Source organism: Canis lupus, chromosome 26 (assembly GCF_048164855.1).
Source record: "Canis lupus baileyi chromosome 26, mCanLup2.hap1, whole genome shotgun sequence".
Classification (NCBI taxonomy): Eukaryota; Metazoa; Chordata; class Mammalia; order Carnivora; family Canidae; genus Canis; species Canis lupus.
The window spans coordinates 3,557,559-3,569,951 of NC_132863.1; the positions used below are offsets into that span (position 1 = coordinate 3,557,559).

At 40.0% G+C, this 12,393-nt stretch overlaps 1 long non-coding RNA gene across 1 annotated transcript in view; it reads right to left on the bottom strand.

Moving 5' to 3' along the window:
* Positions 1-12,393, bottom strand: part of LOC140617826 (uncharacterized) — a 95,932-nt gene that overhangs the window by 44,096 nt on the left and 39,443 nt on the right. The window contains exon 7 of the long non-coding RNA XR_012017968.1: positions 963-1,031. This is a non-coding gene — a long non-coding RNA (uncharacterized lncRNA). The remainder of the gene's footprint in view (positions 1-962; positions 1,032-12,393) is intronic.

A 12,393-nucleotide genomic window follows, 5' to 3' on the forward strand; every position in this document is an offset into this window, starting at 1 on the left:
CAAGAGAGGATTCCTATAGTCAAGTATCTTGATTATTCTTAATTGTAATTTTAGATGCCTAACTATCTTCTCTTTTTCAACGTCTTAGCAAATGGTGTGGTTTTCTGGATGCTAAAAAGACTACAAGACACAGATCAAACCCTTAATAATAATCAAGCCCTGGATAACTTCAAGGCCTAATACACCCACAATTTTCCCCTTTGATTTAATGGTCAACCCAACAATGCAAGTTGATATGCTGTCTTTGATTTCCCAGGAGTGGCTGCTGCCATTACTCAAAGCAGCAGCCACCGATGATAGTGTTTAGAGCTCAACTTCCTTGCATCTCAAGGATTTCTCTTTCCTTAGAGAAGAAGGCTGCACAATGGAGCAAGAAGTATGAATCATCCATGCCCCTGCTTTGGTGTTAGATGTGATGGCTATAAGACTTCTAAGACATCAAATTCTGTCACTGAGTTCTAAAGACCTCATAATTTATTCACAAATGATGCTTTGGTTTAGACAAGGGTCTAAAAACAGCAATAACAGGATTAATAAGTCTTTCCATGGTGAAGCTCCTTTATAATGAAATTTATGCTTAAAATATTGCTATGTTAAAGCTAGTTAGAGAGTTCTTTGGTCGTATAACTATGAAGAGACAAAAAAACAATCATGATAATACTTTAGATGCAAAATAAATTTTGAACAACCTAGTTTCTTTAAAAATTAGAGAGTTAGATCAAGTTAAACAAAAAAAAAAAAAAGAAGTCTGTTTTTTGGTTCTCAAATACAGTAACAAAAGCCCCAACCGAATTTCTGGGTTGCTCCATAGTTCTCTTGGCCCTTGGCAGACCTGAGATAGGAGATTAAGAAAGCAGTGAAATATTAGTCATTTTACCCTATTCAGTGTATGTCAATTGAGTCCTTTGGGAAGTAATGCCAAAGGAGGATTATAAGTGCAAGAGGTTTATTGGGGGTAATACCTGCAAATGATGGGGAGGAGCAAAGAAGTAGGAACGGAAAGTCTTCAGATCATGATGCAGGTCTCATATCTGGAGAAAAAAGTAAAGGGAGAAAGGAGGACTGTGTAAGAAAAGCCTCAGCTTGTAGGGAGTCTTGAGAAAATACAAGGAAGTTCCAGTGTTGAGTAAACACAACCAGACCCTAGAATATTCCTTTTTTGACCAGGGGCTGCCTGAAAAGTGTGAAGCCTCAGTGCAAATGCAGTGGCACATTCCAAAAATACTGCAGCTGAGGATTACCTCCTATCTGTTCTTCTCACAGCTGGTCAGCAAGTTTTTTCTTAAAGGAATATCCTAGTGGCTCACCCCATGCCTGCCCTACAGTATTTTAAATAAAATTACATGCTGATATTTACAAAGTTTAATAAATCATTGCAATATTAAATGACTAGAATTCAGTCCTATGTCTTGATTCTGGTTACTAAGTCCTGGAAAATCAATTGAGTGGGTAGCATCCTCTTCGCTAACACTGATGTTGTAATTTAATGACCTCAGCTGTCCTGAGTTTCACACTCACACATCTGCTAGCAGTAACAAATATTCAGCCAAGATCATAGCACCATGGCAATTAACTAGTCTTTCAGCTTCTTGATGCCACTCCTGAGTCATAAAAACATATCCCCATGAAGCAAATCACACAACGGTCTCCAAACATTTCCTTCCTTGATTCAAACCATCCTGTTCAGTATCCTATAGCTGATTGTTCATTCTGGCCCCAATGTATCTCAAAAACAGCGTGGGGAGATAGCATAGTAGGGCGTACTGATCTCTTCACTCTCCTGCTATAGATTCTACATGTCCACAACTCACTGAAATGATGGTACCATTAGGAGGAAAGGATGATTAATCAAATATCTGCAAGTGCCCAGACATAACAGAAACCAGCTCTACAGTGAGTAATGAGCTTCTCTACATCATGTGCCTGCTCCTAGCTTAGGGAAAATTAAAGAAAGATCTTGAAATTATCTGGGATTCCCATATATTTTCATGTTTGAAGGCACCCCCCCCACTCCACCAAATGCTTATTTTGCACGAGTCTACCGAATTGATTTTTCTTTCTAAAAGATATAGATTTTGATCCCAAGCATCATGCAAAATCATGAAAGAAAATATTTTCAGAGAAGATCCCAAAATAGCAAAAGAGACAAAACTGAATTTATAAACATCTCATCCCTGACCCTCCAAGAGGATAAAATCTGACAAAAAAAAAAAAACAAAAACAAACAAACAAACCACAAAACAAACAACAACCAAAAAAAAAAAAAAAAAACCAGAATTGAGGTGTATTAGTCTGCTGACACAGCCATAAGAAAATACGACAGACCTTGGAAACTAGCCCTTTATCTGATACGTCGTTTGCAAATATCTTCTCCCATTCTGTAAGTTGTCTTTTAGTTTTGTTGACTGTATCCTTTGTTGTGCAAAAGCTTCTTATCTTGATGAAGTCCCAATAGTTCATTTTTGCTTTTGTTTCTTTTGCCTTAGTGGATGTATCTTGCAAGAAGTTACTGTGGCCGAGTTCAAAAAGGGTGTTGCCTGTGTTCTTCTCTAGGATAAACTTAACCCCAAGAAACAAACAATCCAATCATGAAATGGGCAAAAGACATGAAGAGAAATCTCACAGAGGAAGACATGGACATGGCCAACACGCACATGAGAAAATGCTCTGCATCACTTGCCATCAGGGAAATACAAATCAAAACCACAATGAGATCCCACCTCACACCAGTGAGAATGGGGAAAATTAACAAGGCAGGAAACAACAAATGTTGGAGAGGATGCGGAGAAAGGGGAACCCTCTTGCACTGTTGGTGGGAATGTGAACTGGTGCAGCCACTCTGGAAAACTGTGTGGAGGTTCCTCAAAGAGTTCAAAATAGAACTGCTCTACGACCCAGCAATTGCCCTGCTGGGGATTTACCCCAGAGATTCAGATGCAATGAAACGCCGGGACACCTGCACCCCGATGTTTATAGCAGCAATGTCCACAATAGCCAAACTGTGGAAGGAGTCTTGGTGTCCATCGAAAGATGAATGGATAAAGAAGATGTGGTTTATGTATACAATGGAATATTACTCAGCTATTAGAAATGACAAATACCCACTATTTGCTTCAACGTGGATGGAACTGGAGGGTACTATGCTGAGTGAAGTAAGTCAGTCAGAGAAGGACAAACATTATATGTTCTCATTCATTTGGGGAATATAAATAATAGTGAAAGGGAATATAAGGGAAGGGAGAAGAAATGTGTGGGAAATATCAGAAAGGGAGACATAACGTAAAGACTGCTAACTCTGGGAAACGAACTAGGGGTGGTAGAAGGGGAGGAGGGCGGGGGGGAGTTAATGGGTGACGGGCACTGGGGTTATTCTGTATGTTGGTAAATTGAACACCAATAAAAAATAAATTTAAAAAAAAGAAAGAAAATACGACAGACTAGGTGGATTGAAGAACAGAAATTTATTTTGCACAGTTCCAGAGGCTAGAAGTTCAAGTCCAAGATGCTATCAGGATTGGTGTCAGTGAAACCTTTTCTCCTAGCTTGTAGAAAGCCGTCTTCTTACTGTGTCCTCATGTCTTTCCTCTGTACACACGCAGAGAGAGATCTCTGGTGACCCTTCCTCTTCTTTTAAGGAATAGTTCCATTGGATTAGTGTCCCACTCTCATGACCTCATTTAATCTTAATTATGTCCCTAAAGGCCCCATCTCCTAAAACAATTGGCTTAGGGGTTAAGACTTCAATAAATATTTAAGGGGAGAGGCTCAAACCAGTCCATAACAGGGGGTGTGGACAGCTAAGTACTGTTGAGTGTGGAAAGCCAAAATATCTTAAATCCATACAGCGTGACCAGCAACATTACTGAATCACAAATAAAGTCAGGAATTAAAACAAATAATACTTCCTCAATTTTATAGCTGTGTTATGTCCTCGTTGCCATGGTGAAGCCTAGAGAAAAGCATAAATCAAAGTCAGTCTTTGGCACCTTTTTTCTGCCCTCTGCTGAGGACCACAATGGCTGATTCTTCTAGTAGCAAGATGGTAACAAGTTTCCATCACCCATTTAGCAAGTTTATAGAATTCATAGTGTTAGGGCACAGAGGTAAGATTCAGATCTTATATGCCTTGTTTAGAGAAGAAACAGATTCAACACCAGAAGGACATTAGCTTCAAGTTGCTTCTGTAGCTTTCTTTGGCTCAAGGGAGGCAAGGACAAGAGTTCTTTTCCCTGTAGCTGTTAAGGGCAGTTTTGATTGACAGACTTTATTTAAGACATTTTTTAATGCTCTTCTTTGGTGCTAGAGTGGCATCCAGTGAGCATAACAAAGTGGTCTGGACCCTCTATCAGTTCCAATAGTGAGCAAGACCCTAGATTCACAGGCGAGGGCAAGGTCATGAATAGAAGACAGATCCATTTCCCTCACAGGTGCCCCAGTTTCCAAGCCAGCCATGGAGGGATCATTCTTTAATAAAGGAGCCTGTGTGCTAAGCTGGGGCTGAAGGAGTTAAAATGGAGAAAGGAGAGAAAAAAACATTCATATGGGATGCTCAGAGCAAATTTTGCTCAAAATTTTGCTCAGAATTTGCCCTGAACACAGTGTGTCCCAGTACTTTATTGCTGTGCAAGAACAACCTCAGACCTAGTGGTTTAAGATAACCATTTTATTTTTCTAATGATTTTGTCAGTTGGACGATTTGCCTCTGACCACCAGGGTGGCTTGGGCTAGAGGACCCACTCCCAGGATAATTTCTTCCCTCACAGTGTCACACCCTTCCCAGGTGTGGGCTCCTCCAGCATGATTGTCTCAAGGCTGTTCAACTTTGATTGTGGCGGCTGGCTTGCCTGAGAGTGAACTGTCTTTAACACAGTGTTCCAGAGCCCAGAAGGAGGCTGCAGGGCTTCTTATGACCAGCCACAGAAATTGCAGAGCATCAGTTCCACTGTATTCTATTGGTCAAGTGCAGGTTCAAGAGGAGGGGCCTTAGATCCCACCTCTCAGTAGACAGAAGAGCAACTTTTAATATAGCAAACCCAGTATGTGTGTGAGAAAGGAAATCCTAGAATCTCACTGTGTGTGCAGGGAATCTGCTGTGTTTGCTTTGCTGTTTGGGTACAAAATTCAGAAAGTGGTGTAAGCTAGTCTGTCTTCATAGTGCAAAATTTGGAGCCAGATGATTCCATCTCTTACTGCCCTTCCACATGCCCTTATCTCACACACCTCAAGTTCCTGATCTGTGAAATAGGGGAAATAGTACAAAATATCTCAGCTTGTTATGAAGGTAAAAGGAACCCATATGCAAAAGCACTTTGTAAACTGCTAAAAGCAAAACATGTAAGGGGAATGTCTTGTCCTAAAGAAAATACTGTGTGTGTAGGGGGTGGGGGGCAGGAGGGCGGTGTTTTGGAATAAGTTGAACCTGAGTCCAAACCCCTGCAACCTGTAATATCAAGATCAAGATACCAAATCCAGAGAGGGGGCATTAGGATGGACGGAATAAAATTCTATGTGTGAAGCCCTGGGCACCAGGCAGGGCTAATTACAAGTTTACAGTCTCTCCCGTTGGCAGTCAGAGCCTGGGCTTTTTCCACCACTTAAAACAAGAAATAATAATCCTGAGGAATGTTCACTGAAGATGATGATGTTTCAGTTCTTGGTTTCACACCAGGAAGTGTGCTAGCACTTGCCCAGGTAAGAACTGCAGATTCTCATTTAGATTTACATACAGGAACACAGGAGCCTGTGTAAAAAGCAAAACAACAGCATCTCTAGAAGTCCCTCCTGACAATTCTGCTTCTTGTGCCTGTCGTCCAAGTGAGTGAAAGTGAAGAGACAGTTTGAAGGGAGCTCTGAAGTGAAAGCAATCTGCTGACAAGTTCACAGAGGCCTCCCAGGCATGATGATGACTTCTTGCCATCTTAATCCTTCATGAGTGTAGGCTTCTTGGATTGCAAGCCCGCACTCAACTTTCACCATGGAGTCTCTGAATCTTTTATCAATATATTTAGAAACATGCATGTGTTTGGAGGTGATGGGAATGACAGTTAATCTGAGAGAGACAAGTGATTCTCTCCATTTTTTCCCAGACATTGGGGAATATATTCCTAACACAAACCTAAGAAGCTACAGTATCAAGCAGAGCCCTTTTTTGTTGGAGATCATACCATTATTTTCTGCTCAGAGTAATACTGGCATATATTTGGATCTAAGGTGTCTATTGGTGACAAGAAGTTCACAAACTTTTAAGAATAAAGTGGGAGGGAGCACAGAATGAATCCAGGAAAGTAAAAGGCACTCTGACTTCCAATGATGTACTAGCATTCTTTTTTCTAAGTAAGGAAGCCTGAGCAAAGTACCTTGTACAGAACTGTGTGCAGTGATCAGAAAATAAAAATGAGTTATCTTTGAACAAAGCTGATGTCTGATTCACTGTCAGTAAAGCATGTGTCAGATACAATCTAGTTGTTTCAGAAACCATTTTACTAAATGTTAACATTTTTACACACTTGTTCAATATTCTTGCTTGGTATCCCTTGAAAGAAGCAAATAGCACACAAGAGATCTGAGTTGGGGTACAGCAGTCTGTTTTTATGGGACCCTTCCATGAAGGGGTCATGATAGATTTATATGAATATTCAAATTGTGTCTTAGCATCATGCTGCTTATGGTCAAAAGAGGCCAACCAACCAGAGCCAACCATGGGCATTGTGCTCATGGTGGGCAGGGCTGTGCTCACCCATTCAAAGGAATAACTTCATAATGCCCTAACCAACATTTTGTCAGCTGTAGAAGCAGCAGGTGGGAAGCCAGGGAGGGCTGACCCTTGTTTCCTCCTGACCCACACAGTCTCCTCTGAGTGGGACAATTCTGAGGAGTGTTCTACAGTTTCCCAGGGGTACCCTGCAGGTTTTCCCACAATAGAATACTTGTTGGCTTCCTCCCCTTCCTTGTCTCTCCTCCCTGTTCTGTCAGACCTCACTTTACCTGGGATCACTTCCCAACAAGTTGCTTATACTCAAGTCCTTTCTCAAGGTCTGTCTCCGGAGATTCCAACCTCAAGACAGAACTCCACTCATTTCTTTCTATGTTTACTCCCCTCGTCTTTTCCCAATCATCAGAAATGTTCTCTATTCTGACTGGTCTTAGTAAATTCAGATTCCATTCAATGAGATGGACATTCATAATCACCTGATTGCCGAGATGTCAGGATGTAATTTCAAAGAAATCTATTGTCTAGTGCTAGAATGTCAGGCAGTTTGGAAAATGTTCCTCCCTTAAGGCCCCACAGTGAGCCAAATCATAAAGAAAGATGCTTTTTTATCCTGTCAATGACTTTTTATGGGAATCATCTTGGGTAAAATGTTTCGTGCTCTTCATGCTGTATTTTTCAACTCATTGCCTGTAGTTATCACTTTGAGCCAACTCTTCTAGAAATAATATTTCTTTGCAATAGAAAAATAACATGATAAATAAGAATGCATCCCGACCTCTTGGATTTTCCTTCATAAAGTTTCTATCTCCAAACATTTTGGAAATGATTTTCATATTTCTTCTCTTTATAGTTAACCATGACCAAAAGCACACTTGTAACTCTGTGTAAGACACTCTTTCCTTTTCAAGCTTCATGCAACCCAGTCATACAAACAAGCTTCAAGATTTATAATCAATTTAGTCTTTGTATCCCATTTCTGGCTTTGTTTATGCTAGCTTAGTCTTCATCAAAATGACAACCAAAAAAAAAACTAAAAAAAACAAAAAACAACAACAAAAAAAAAACAAAAAAAACAAAATGACAACCAAATTAATTCTGAAAAATGGGAATTTCCCTTTATCCTCCCAATGAACTTCATTCTGCTGTAAATATGTATCGAATGTACTTACTACTACTACTACTACTACTACTACTACTACTACACACACACACACACACACACAGATGTGTGGGGTTTTTTTTTTCATGTAGTGATTCTGTATTTTCCCTTTTTAATAATTATTTTTGGAACTTCATTTAAGCCACTTATTTGTTATGTTCTAAAAACATACCCTAATGGAATACCACAATGGGTTTAAACCAATCTCTGGCGGGAAAATCTCCTTGATAACACACTAGCTCTGACATTGAAGAAAGAAACTGGAGGAGAATGGCGTCAAGAAACTACAAGATTAGCCTGAGCCTCTCCACGGCATCCTCCCCATTCTTCAGTGCTGTTAAGTTTGTGCTCGAGTGGGTCTGTATCCCATGCCTCTCAAAGGCCCCTACCCCCAAATAAGGAACAGAGGCAGTTAAAAAGTGGAAAATTGAGAAAATGCAGAACACATCATTAACTCATATACTCAGGAAGCTGTGGCAATCTTTACTTCTCCTCACATAAGGCCCACTATAAATGAAATATATATTTTAATTATTTCCAGTTTAGATATTCCCAGTGCGCAACACACAACCTCAACTGTTCGCTGTAGAATAAAGGAAAATTGGGCGGTAAGAAAGCGAGAAGAAAGTTGCAGCTAATGCAGAACAGTTGCAAGGCATCGTCACATTGCCCTAAGCAAAACTCTTCTTTTTTATTTTGTAGAAAAAGCAATTGATTTCCCCTATGTGCAGCGTCTGTATTCAGATTCTGTTTTCTCATGAACTCTGACAGGTTTACCCAAAGCAGCTTTGCAAACCAGCTGCTCCTTCACAATCTCTGTGGTTATAATGCTTTTAAGTTGCAGGGATAACTGAAAATGTACATGGTTCTCTGGGATGCAAGGCAGGCAGCAGGAACTGTTGACATATTTTATTTTTTTACATAGCATTTTCAATTACAGAGAATGGCATAGCTATGAACTTTCATTGGGTGCCCCACCACCACCACTTGACATTTGTTCGGCAACATAAAGCATGCAAAGTCACTTCAACTCAGCCTCTCTCCAGAAAAATCTGTGGGTTGCTCAGCAATGTCATTTCTGACTCAATGAAAACCAAGCCAGAGCCCTTTTGGTGCACTGAGTATATGGCTTTTCCAGTTAAACCACCAGAGGAGCTCACCCCGGAAGTGGAATCTGTAGACATCACAACACAGTGTGCAATATTACTTTCAAACTCTTTTGGCTATTCAGCCAATTTTCTCCCTAATCTGGAAAAAACACCCTAATTTCTTCAAAAGCTCTTATAACTTATTATTGTTTTTCAAGCTTAATAATTCCCTACTCTAAAACTTTATCACAAATGCTTACATTAAAGAGTTTTGACCTCAGCTTTAGCAGCAGAATAGCTGGGGTAAGTTTAAAATTGGTCTTGCATAAGACAGGTTTAGTACTTTCAAGAACCAAAAAAGGTTTTCCTTTTTTTTAAATAGAAGTGTTTATGAGCCCCGCTTTGGCCTGCAGCCAATGTATGATTATTAAATAAACGTATTTATTATTTAGGTATTATACCTAAATATGCACTAGGGTGAAAAATGTCCTAGAAAATTAAACTGTCAAGGAGTAGGAGAAAAAAATGGTCTCAAAGTATCCCAAAATGCTTGGAGAGAAATGGTTTTTAAGATTGAGGTTTGATGTTATAACCTCTTCTCCCCCAGGAGTGGTACTTTCTGGTTGCATGAATCCTTTCAGGGTTCCCCAAATTCACATTTCCCTTTGTGCATCTGAGTCTTTGTACATGTTGTTCCAAGTGCCCAGGGAGCTCACTGTTTCTTCCCAGCTTAAGAACTCATCCTTCCAGACCTTCCAGGCCTGCCTTTCCCCCCACTTTTCTAGGGACCGGCAACATGCTCCACAGCTGCTGTAGAGCTGAAGCATTGAGCTCTACTGCAACCTAGTCTCCTTAGTATCACTAGCCCTCTGCAAAGTACCAGGTTAAGAAGCATTTGCTAAATTAATAAAGATAATGTAATGGTGGAAGTACATACATACAAATTTATATACTATTTTTATTATGTAAAAATTTTCAAATCAGTTGGAAGAAGAGACTCGGCACACAGCTCTTAATTCACCGTGAGAAGCAGCTCATATTTTTCATTTTTCTATATAGAAGACCAATATTTTTCAGAAAAAAATTGCTTCAGAAGTAACCATTATAGTAACAAAGTTATTTTTAAGTATGCATGTTTTATCATCAATTTCCAAGCTCCATTTGACTGTTTTCTTGTATCTTTTTTACTTGGCATACAGCCTCTTTGCTGGAAAAATGTCCATATGAGTGTGTGTGTGTGTGTGTGTGTGTGTGTATGCATGTGTGTGAAATCATCAGTACTTCCCACATAATCTATGGGTTAGATTTCCTAGAATAATTAAAAATGTGACATATGGAATACTCAAGTGCCTCATTAAAAAAGAAGTGCAGGAAGGAGAGAGAGAAAGAAGGGGGCTGGGATCCCTGGGTGGCACAGCGGTTTGGCGCCTGCCTTTGGCCCGGGGCGCGATCCTGGAGACCCGGTATCGAATCCCACGTCGGGCTCCCTGCATGGAGCCTGCTTCTCCCTCTGCCTGTGTCTCTGCCTCTCTGTCTCTCTCTGTGTGGCTATCATGAATAAATAAATAAAAAAAAAAAAAAAAAAAAAGAAAGAAGGGGGCAAGAAGAAGGAGGAAAAGGATGAGGAGGAGGAAGAGAAAGGGAAGGGGAAGGGGAATGGAAGAAAGGAAAGACAGAAGTCTCCTCTGACCCCACATATAGCTACACTAAGCATTAACATTTATTAAGCCTTTGTAAGCCAGGCATTGTTTTAAGTACTTACTACGATTTGTCTTATGTAATCTTCACCCACACTCTATGTGGCAGGTCCTACATTGTCCTATTATTACTCATGAGATAATGGTGTCAATAATAAATGGTAGGGTTGGATTTACACTTGGGCTCCTGATTCCAGAGTCCATGTCACCCCCTACTCCTTTGAAAGAGGCCTCCATTCTTGATCTATCAATTTCCTCACCTCCTACTCACCTTCCACCAATTCCACATTTCCTCTGAACCCATGATTCCAATGAAATAGCCCTTGGTGGTCAGGGGTAACCTCCATGTCACAAGGGATATTGTTCAGGCCACATCAGATCAAATTGTTGGCCAAACTCAATACTATTGACTTCTTTGTCCTGTTTCTCTTTAGTCTGAATCAGCTTTTCCTGTTTTCCTCCTTTTTCTCTACCAGCTCTTTCTCTGGCTCCTCACATATTCTTTCTATCCCAGCCATTTAAGAGGTATAATCCCAAGGGCTCCTTTTCCTCCTCTTACTCAGTGTTGTCATCTTAGAATCTAAGACTCAGATCATCTCATTTTTATCCCAGCTTCAATTATCACCTACATGCAAATGATGCATAAACATATAGTTCCAACAGAGACCTCAGATCTACATCCTGAGTTTCAGACCATGTATGTCCAAGTGACCACCTGATAGGTACTCTTGGATGGTGTGAAGATACTGAGAACTTGCTCATCAATTTATGTATTGCTAAATCTCTAGGACTGGCAACAATGCCTGATACACAGCAGGCAATCAGCACATTTTGGTTGAATGAGTTAATAAATAAGTGGATGAAACTCCACGTGTCTAAAACTAAACTTATGATCTCCTATCCCCCAAACCTATCCTCTTCCAGTGCCCTTATTTCCCTGAATGGCACCACCTTTGAAAACCCTGCTCTCTTCTGCCATCACAACACTGACTTCTCTGAATTTTATTTCCTATGTATGTTTAAAAATCAATCCATTTTCTCCACCTAACACAGCCATTTCTCTATGCTACCTCCATTAAACCCACATCCATTCATACCCTTTCCAATCACGTTTCCACAATGTTGTCAGAGTGGTCTTCTTAAAAGATAGATCTGATCATTTGCCAACACAGAACTCTTCAGGAGTTTTTCATTGCTCTTATAACTAAGATTCAAATCATTAATATGAGCGACAGGACCCTGAGCTGCCTGACTTTCCTGCCTGAGTTTCCAGATGCTCTTGTTTCAGAAAAGTTTTTAATTTTCTGTAGACTTCAACCTCCCTTGTGCTTAAGGGTCTTTACATACAGAATCACTATAGCCTAAATCCCTGAGCATCCACCCCCTATGCCCTACTTTAATGGGTTGATTCCCATTCATTGTTCTCTGATTCCATCTTCCTGTTAAAGCTGTAAATGATCATATTACATTTATCTGTGTGCTAATTTGATGAATATCTGTCTTTCCCACTAGACTGTAAACTCCATGAAGGTAGGGACTGTCTTCATTCTGTTTAGTTTTATCCTCATGTCCTATTAGAATGTCAGCTCAATAAATAATTATTGTAACTACTGAAGGAATTTATTGATGAAAAAAAAAACAAGACATGGGTTGAAAAACTTCAACTGGAGCTTAAGAGATACAGAGAGAATAAAACAATTGTACAAACAGAAAAGATTATCTGCAAAAGAAAAAGCT